Below are 9,278 nucleotides of genomic sequence, written 5' to 3'. Positions count from 1 at the left end.
TTTTTTTTTTTTTTTTTTTTTTTTTTTTGTACCAGGGATTGAACTCGGGTCCTTGTGCTTGCCTGGCGGGTGCCAGAACCACTGAGCTAAATCCCCGGCCCCTATCACCTCTCTTATTTGTTAATACTCAGCCCAGCCCATCACCATCTCCAAGAAGCCCCATCTCCCAGGTCTGACTATGGCTTCCCCAGCTGTGTTAGCTTTTCCCATCCCTGTGACAAATACCTGCGAAAATCAACGCGTAGGACAAACGATAGATTTTGACTCAGTTTCAGAGGTCCATGGTCAGTCTGTTCCATGCTCTGGACCTGAGGGAAAGCCGAGCATCATGGAGATGGCAGTGGATGGTGGAGGAGGCTGCTACCATCGGGACAGCAAGAAAACAGAGAGGCCAAGAGAGGAAGGGCTGGGGACAGGATATCATTCCCAGAGGCACCCCCAGGACTATTCCCTTCAGCCAGGTCCCTCCTCCTGGGTTTTATCACCTCCCAGTAGTCCATCCAATTAGGAACTCATCAATGGATCAACCGGTCAATAAGGTCAGAGTGCTTGTGACCCAATCCCTTTCCCAAAGCCCCAGCTCTGAATATCGCTACACTGGGACTAAGCCTTCAGCACAGAGCCTTTGTGGGACATCCCAGAGCCAAACCGTAAGGCCACCTGGGCTCCCACCGCCCCCGCGCTGCTGCTCTTGAGCACACGCTGCACACTCTGTCCGCCTATGTATTCTGTGGGTCTTCCGGACTGACCCCAAGTCTGCAGACCCAGAAACAGACCAGCCCACAGTTGATGTCCATAAATGTCTACCAAACCCCTCTCTGTAAGTGCTTATCTCATTTGGCTCTCATGGGACCTCTATTTTAACAGATGAAGATCCCGAGGGTCCAAGTAGTAAAGGGACTTGTCCCAGGTCACACAGCCTGAATGCTGGATTTGAATCCACTTCTGATTTCAAAACTCCTGCCCTTTGCCATGGCTTCACATATCATATCTGCAGAGGGAGAATTCAAAGAGTCCAGCTGCAGCTGCATTCAGGTGGGGGCCTTGGGCACCGGGGAAGTCACGGAGGATCTCTGGGCCTCCGTCTCCTAATCTGTGAAATGCAGAGGTTGGATCAGCAGCTTGCAGCCTCAGTGGTCCATGCACATCATCTGGGGAGCTTTTAAAAGGTGCTGATGCCTGGTACCACCTCAGGTCAATTGGGCCCTAGACTCAAAGCTTATGAAAAGCTCCAGGTACTTTGGCTGCATGGGGGTAGCCGAGATGCTAAGCCAGCTGCTGAGTGAGAAGCTATTCATTATTCATCCTGGCAGGATGGGAAGGGCTGGCCTGGGGCCGGTGCAGTGAGGAAAAAGCCCTGGAGAATTTGAACCCAGGTCTGTCCCCGGGAACTGCAGGCCCCAAGGAGCAGGTCCTGGACAGGCAGTGGCGAGGGAGGGGAGGTCTGGTTAGAGCCTGCAGTGACCCTGGCAGACGGAGCAGGCCCACCCTGCAGCCTCCCTGCCCTGTGACTCACACTGTTTGGGCCACAGCTGCTGGTGCAGCGTGAAGTCACTTGCACTTTAGCCGCCTGCCCACCTAGCATGTGCCCGGGCACCTCCACTGCCTGGCATAGCCCAAGCCCTGGGCCCCAGCAGGCTGGTGTAGGCATGCTGGCCAGTGTGCGTGTGATGGGATGTTGGCACCGGCTGCCACAACATGCTGATGGGGAGGCTGATGCCAACCCAGGGCACAAGAAGACCTCGTTCCAATGCCTCCCCTATCACCAAGTGCCCTGTCATCTTGGGCAGGCCCTGGCACCTCTGAGAGATTGGTAAAAGGAGGCTTGGCAGCTCCTGGCACACAGGGCTGGCTCAGTCCTCCGCATGTTCTATCCTTTTAGGTCTCAGACCCCACAAGGCACTTTCTGAAAGGTCTTCCTAGGCCCTTCTCTTTAGAGCCCCTCCTTTTTCTCCATCCCTGCATCCAGCCCACTTCCTTTATTGTACTAACTAGAAGTCCTAATTCACTTAGTTACTGATTCTTACCTAATTGCATTCCTCTCCGACTAGGTCATGAGTCTTTTTTTTCTTCTTTTGAAATGCAGGGGACGGAACCCAGGGCCTTGTACATGCTAAGCACATGCTCTACCACTGAGCCGTCCCCAGCCCCCAATTAGATTACAAAGCCCACAGATATAGACATTGCCTCATTTTCATTTTGTCTTGTCTCTTTATCGAGGCATAACTTGTAGGACACAGCCTTCATCCATTTAAAGTGTACAATTCAGGGATTTTTAGCAAATTCACAGAAACTTCCAAACCAGTTTTAAAACAGAAGACCCAAGGCATCTGTTTGCAGTTGGTCCCTGCTTTTTCTTTTCTCTCTTTTTTTTTTTGGTGGTACTGGGGATTGAACCCGGGTCCATTGTGCTTGCAAGGCAGGCCACCGAATCGCTCAGCTAAATCCCTGGCCCTCTTTTTTTTTCTTTCTCGAGACAGGATCTAACCATGAAATTCAGGCTGGCCCTGAACTCACTATGTAGCCCAGGTTGACCTCAAACTCATGGTAATCCTCCTGCCTCAGCCTCTTGAATGCTGGGATTACAGGCGTGGGCCACCACCTCCGGCAGTGGCCTTGCTTTTACCTCTGTAATTTTGTCTTTTCTAGAAATGTCCCATATGTGGACTCCTAGTCCGTGATCACCTGTGTCTGGCTTCTTGACCCTGGCTCAGAGTTCTGCAGCCTTATGCACGCTGCTGTGTGTAACTGCGGTGTCTTTGCATTGCTGAGGCACATCCCACTGTGGGGCTGGGTCGCATTTTGTTTGTCCCTTGCGGATTCCTTCTGATATTTTTCTGCAGAAGAATGCTGTTGTCTGTATTTGATTCAAGTAATTCTGTGGAAATACGCTTTGATTTCACTGGGGCTGATATCTGGACCCAAGGAGTGGAATTTCTGGGTCGTGTGGGAAGTGTGAGTTTCACTTCTTAGGAAACTTCAGGCTTTTTTCCGAAGCGGCTGTATCATTTTACGTTCCCCTCAGCAGTGTGTGAGGCGGTGCCGTGCCTGGTGGCCCTGGGTGTGGTCTGTGTGTGGTGTGGTCTGTGTGATGGAAGCCTTTCAGGCATACAGAATGCAATATTTGGGGGGTCATGGAGGCGCCCCCCCAGATTCCAAAGGGGAGACATGTATGAAATGTGGGAATGCAGGCAAAGATGCAGTGGAGCAAGGCATCGTGGCCCAAACCTGTAATTCCAGAACTCAGGAGGCTGAGGCAGGAGGATCACCATAAGTTTTAGGTCAGCCTGGGTTACATAGTGAGCTCAAGGCTGACCCGAACCACATAATGAGGCCCTAACTAAAAAAAAAAAAAAAAAAAAAAAAAGTGCAGCGGAGACCTCAGGGGGTCAAAGATGCCAGAAATGAGGAGTCTACTGAGGAGAGCAGCAGGCAGTGAGCACAGCCAACCCAAGAAAGGCCATGTGGGCTCTTGGCAAGGCCATAGGGGTCAGGCCACCACATCCCCTCTGGAGCTCACATCTCTGCCATGATCATGGACATGGAGCTGTAGGGCTTAATGTTTGCCCTGCTGGGTTTCAGTTTTGCTTTGGCCCTATTATTTTCTATCTCCCTATTCATCCATTCCCGATTCTTCTCCCCATTCTTCCTATTTTCCCTATTCCAGTATATTTTTTGATTACATAACTTGCTTTTTATTTTTACAAGGGTTCACAGATAAGAGTTTGCCTGGAGTCTGAGAAGAGACTTCGACTTGAACTTTGGAGCAATGCTAAAACTGTTGGGGCTTTAAAGAAAGAATTTTCACATTTTTGGCTGTAGAAAGGATCACTGTATCATATTAGGCAGAATTATTTGTAAGTGTCTTTATTTGGAGACTAAGTACGATTTAAGGAGACATGTTTGAGTGTCAAGTTGACAAGGGGTAGAATGTGAAACTTAAGCTTAATTATAACTTCACTGGCTTGGTAACACCCTAGGTCCAGAGATTAATAAAGCGCACTTTTGGTTGTGCTTGGGTGGGTCATAAAAATTGTGACCGTTGTGTCTATATCTAGTTCCTGGACCTTCCTCTCTGATACTGTTCCTTTGCTCTGTTTCCCAGCTGCCATGAACTAAGCAGTTTTGTTCTGCCAGGCCCTTCTGCCTGATGTTCTTGCCTGGGAGTCACTTGACCATGGACTGAACTTTCTGAAACCATGAGCCAAAATATAGCTCCCCTTTTTAAAGTTGCAAGTATTAGATGTTTTGTACCAACAAAGGAAATCTGACCATTACAACAGTCTATACGTGTAGTGTATTGTGGATATGTAAATGTTACTTGGTGGTGCATAAATTATGAAAGAATGACAGTGAAGAAAAAGGAGGTCCTAATATTAAAACATTCACATAAGGAGGGAAAGGGCAAATCACTCACAAGAATGGCTAGAAAAGAAGAGAGAGTGATAAATACTATAAGAGATTTAGTAAAGACTACAAGCCAGAGCCCGGATGAACTTGTTGGCATACACCTGTAATCCAGCACTTGGGAGCCAGAAGCAGGAAGATGGTGAGTTCGAGGCCAGCGTGGACTATACAGTGAGACCTCTCTCAAAAGAGCCAAAACCAACACAGAAACAATCTAAAAACCCAGGGTTTGGCTGAGGGGAGCAAGAGAAAGGGCAGGAGTAGTGAATGTATAAAGACAGAGAAGATTACTAAACGCAAATACTTGTAAAGAGGTAAGTGGTTCAGAACTCACTCGGGGGGGAAACCAGGCCCTTGTTCCTGCAGGTAGAAGGAGCGGCTGGCTCAAGAGTCCTCAGGGCTCTTAAAAACACATTTGACTCAGAACTTTTGCATTTGGAATTCCTCCCATGGAAATAATTAAAAGTATGCATACAAAAACAACAACCTGGCTATCATGTGTAGAAGATTGAATCTATACCATATCTCTCATCATGCACTAAACTAAAATAAAAATAAATCTAAAATCTAAACACTGGACTGGGGGTTTAGCTCAGTGGTTCCGCTGCCTGCCTTTTAAGTGCAAGGACCTGAGTTCAATCCCCAGTACCAAAAAAAAAAAAAAAAAATCTAAACGCTGAATCTCCTAGAAGCTAAAAATAGGTAGAACTCTTGAAGGCATAGGCTTAGGCAAGGACTTTCTGAACAGAACTCCAGTTGCACAAGAGATAACATCAAGAACCAACAAATGGGATCATATCGCTTTAAAAAGTTTCTGCACAGCAAAAGATACAACCAATAGAGTGAAGAGATAACCTACAGAATGGGGAAAAAATTGCCAGCCACACCTCTGACAGAATATTAATATCTAGAATATATAAAGAACTCAAATAAATTAGACCCCCAAAATAAAAGACCTAATCAAAAATTGGGCCCCGGGCGTGGTGGCTCACGCCTGTAATCCCAGCACTCGAGAGGCTGAGGCAGGAGGATCGCTGTGAGTTCAAGACCAGCCTGGGCTACATAGTGAGTCCCAGGACATTCTCAACTACATAGTGAGACTCTGTCTCAACAAACAAACAAACAAACAAAAAACTGGGCAACTGAAACAAATGGCCAATAAATACAAGAAAAAATGGTCACCATTCTGACCAAATTGAGACAGCACTGAGATTCCATCTTATTCCAGAAAGATTAGCTACCATCAAGAAATCAAATAATAAATGCTGATGAGGCTTTGGGGAAAAAGGAACCCTTCTACATTGTTGGTGGGAATGTAAACTAGTACGGCAATAGCGTTGGGCATGGTGGCACATACCTGTACTCCCAGCACTTGGGAGACTGAGGTAGGAGGTTTGCTGTGAGTTTGAGGCCAGCTAGGCTACATAATGAGTTCAAGACCAGCTCGGACTACATAGTGAGACCCTGTCTCAAAAACAAAATGCAAAACAAACAAAGAAAAAAATAAGCTAGCATAACCACTTTGGAAATAGGTATGGAGATTCCTCAAAAAAATTAAAATAGAAATTCCACTTTACCCAGGTATCTTCCTGAAAGAATTAAAAATATCACATTACAATGATACATACATATCCGTGTTTATAGTAACACAAGTCATAATGGCTAAATCTTGGAAGTGGCCTATATATCCATCAACTGATGAATGCATAAAGAAAATACGGAGTAAAAAAAAGAAAAGAAAAGAAAATATGGAGTACTACTCTGCTATAAAGAAGGGTAAATTCTTGCCCGGGGATTTAGCTCAGTGGTTCTGCTGCCTGCCTCGCAAGCACAAGGACCCGAGTTCGATCCCAGGTACCAAAAAAAATGAAGGGTAAATTCGAGTCATTTGTAGGAAAATGAATGCACTTTGAGACCATAATCCTAAGTGCAATAAATCAGAGGCAAAGCTTAAATAGCACATAGTTAATCTTATATGAGAAATCAAAGCACAAATAATTCAAACAGCAAAATGAAAGATATAGGAAACAGGGAGCCAGAAATTTTGCAAATGGGGAGGGACCAAGAGGTGGAGTGGGTAGGCAGATTAGGGAAAGAGGACATAAAAAGAATTAAGGTGTGTTATGTACATGTGCCAATTCTCCATGGGGATGTAATCATTACATAGTACAAATATGTACTAATAAATATAGCAACAGAGCCAGGGATTTAGCTCAGTGGCCTCATGCCTGCCTTGTAAGCACAAGGTCCTGAGTTCAATCCCTGGTACCAAAAAAACAAAAAACAAAACAAAACAAACAAAGAAACAAAAAAAACACAGCAACAAAGATACTTCTTCATAGAGAAGAATGTAATAATAATAAAAAACCCAGAATCCAGTTATGCCTATCATAGTTGAGAAATCATTGGCAAGCACTCTTGATGCAGTGAAAAACACATTGGTATGGTATATTTATTGAAATGGATTCTTTTTTTTTTTTCTTTTTTGGTACTTGGGATTGAATTTGGGTCCTTGAGCTTGCAAGGCAGGCAGCAGAATCACTGAGCTAAATCCTCAGCCCTGAAATGGATTCTTAGTAAGTGGATCCTCAGCATTCTATATTGAGTTTTTTTTAAAGGGTAGAAGTAATATTTTATTGTCATTTATAATCAGGTGGCAGTGGGTATATAGTTTCCATATTTCATACTTTTTTAAATAAAAAATTAAAAGTTTTAAATAACTGATAGCTGGTTATGTTCTTCAGAAAACGGACTAATTCATTAATGGTGGCTTCAGGTTTTTTCTTATTAGTGCCAAAAAATTCACCTTTTCACCCTTTGAAAAACACCAAAAAGAGCCAGGTGTGGTAGCGCACGCCTATAGTCCCAGTACTTGGGAGGCTGAGGCAGGAGGATCCCTGTGAGTTTGAGACCAGTCAAGGCTACATAGTGAGTTCAAGGCCAGCCTGAACTACATGGCAAGACCTCATCTCAAAAAAAACAAAAAGTAAAGTAAAAAACTTTGAAGGTGGGCATGCATTTGACTTCACAGTCTGCAGTGATGTCCAGGAATAACACTTTGGAATATTCTTCAGACAGGGAATGAAAGGCAGGCTTGGTCATTTTGCAAGGCCCACACACCACGTGGCTAAGAAATCAGAGACCACAAGTTTATCTCCTGCACCAGCCAGGGCTTGCTGAAAAGCCTCTTTGCTTCTGATGTGTTGCACCATTTTGGCTGCTGGAAGTCTGGCAAGCTCTGGAAGCAAGTGATAGAAGTGGACTGGAGACCCAGGACCTCGCTCGTCACATCGAATTTTCATCCCAAAGAAATTCATGTTTCTGTATACATGAAGATGTGTGCCTGAGAGTTCTGTAGCACAGTTTGCAAAAGCAAAATATTAGAGACCATTTCAATGTCCATCATCAGCAGGGTAGGTAAAAAACAGCCCCTTCATCCCACAGAATTATTAATGGCAATATAAGCAAACAACAATAACAATAAACAGGGTGGGTGACACGGACCAGTGTGATCATGGCTCTAGTCCACAGTGTCAGCCCCAGACAGCAAAGGAAGAAGGAAATGCTATCATTTGAAGTTGAATGATATCCAGTACCCGAATGGGACGGATAATCCCCAAACTTGTGACAGATTGATCGAGTCTGGGGAAGAGAAAGAAAAGCATGGAGTAAATAACCAGTGAACCATGACTATTTCTGAACGATGAGATTACTGATTGGATTGATAGACTGATCGAACTCGGCACCCTGCACTTGCAAGGCAGGCAGCGGAACCACTGAGCTAAAATCCCCAGCCCTGGGGTTGAGTTTTTGATCCTCCTGCTTGAGCTTCTCAGTGCACAGCCGTGTCTGGCTTAACTTTAATGTTTTTGCATATTGATATTTTCTGATTTTCATAGAGAGAATTTGTATAGCCCGTGCAATTTTCTGAGATCTAAGAGCATTCCGAAGTACAACAAAACAAAAACAATAAGGGCACTCTGGAAGAGAGAACGGCACAGGCCAGGGCCCGGCAGCGTCAGCAGACTTGGGTGGGGTGGGGTGGGTGTGACGGGAAGAGACAGCACTGGGATGGGAGCTGGCGGCACAGTGTACAGGACAAGAGTTCTAGGACTAAGGAGCTGTGATTTGACCTGAAAGCTGCAGGCCCATACTCTGTAGAGTTTCGGGCGCGTTCCCAGGAATCTGGCTCCATAGGGTTCTCCTAATTTGGGACGTTAATCTCTATGACCTCTAAGAACAATGAGCAGAAGCACATTCTGTCTCCTTGCACAGCCCAGACTCATAACTCGGGCTGCCCATCCTAATTCAGGGCCTGGTCGGTCTGCACCCAGGGTCAGGGTGGTGCCAGCTGCCCTGCTTTAACTGTCTGGGGCTGATGAGGAAAGGACAGGTCTCAGCTTGGCTGGTTTATTCTCCGATGCCATGAGCTCAGCCCTCTGGCCTGGGAGAGTTCCAAGGGCCTGGAAGATGTTTCAGACCTGAGCTAAGAATTTTAATGACCACCACCACCATCAAAATAACATGCATATACACCCTGTGAATTGAGATCATTTCAATTACAAAGTTATAAAAAATAAATTCTTTTGTTTATGGCAAAAAACCATGCATTTGATATGGGGCGTGAGTATATTTTAAAATGTTTGATAAGAGGAGAGCTGGGCGTGGTAGTGTACGCCTATAGTTCTAGCAGTTGGGAGGCTGAGGCAGGAGGATTGCCATGAGTTCAAAGCCAGCCTGAGCTACATAGTGAGATTGGCCCCCTCCCAAAGAAAGACAGAGAGAGAGAGAGAAGTGGAGTTTCCCATGATAATAATGCTGCTCATCCTAAAACAGGAATAGGGGTATAGCTCAGGGCTAGAGTGTTTGTC

The 9,278-nt window shown here is 45.5% G+C and overlaps 1 pseudogene; it reads right to left on the bottom strand.

The window, feature by feature from the left end:
• Positions 1-603: 603 nt before the first annotated feature.
• LOC104863588 lies at positions 604-7,619 on the bottom strand (annotated as a pseudogene).
• Positions 7,620-9,278: the final 1,659 nt, after the last annotated feature.

This window comes from Fukomys damarensis, unplaced genomic scaffold, assembly GCF_012274545.1.
Source record: "Fukomys damarensis isolate Sample0158 unplaced genomic scaffold, DMR_v1.0_HiC HiC_scaffold_23, whole genome shotgun sequence".
NCBI lineage: Eukaryota > Metazoa > Chordata > Mammalia > Rodentia > Bathyergidae > Fukomys > Fukomys damarensis.
Note: the sequence above shows the minus strand (reverse complement) of the source record. Positions and strands in the feature narration are given on the sequence as shown.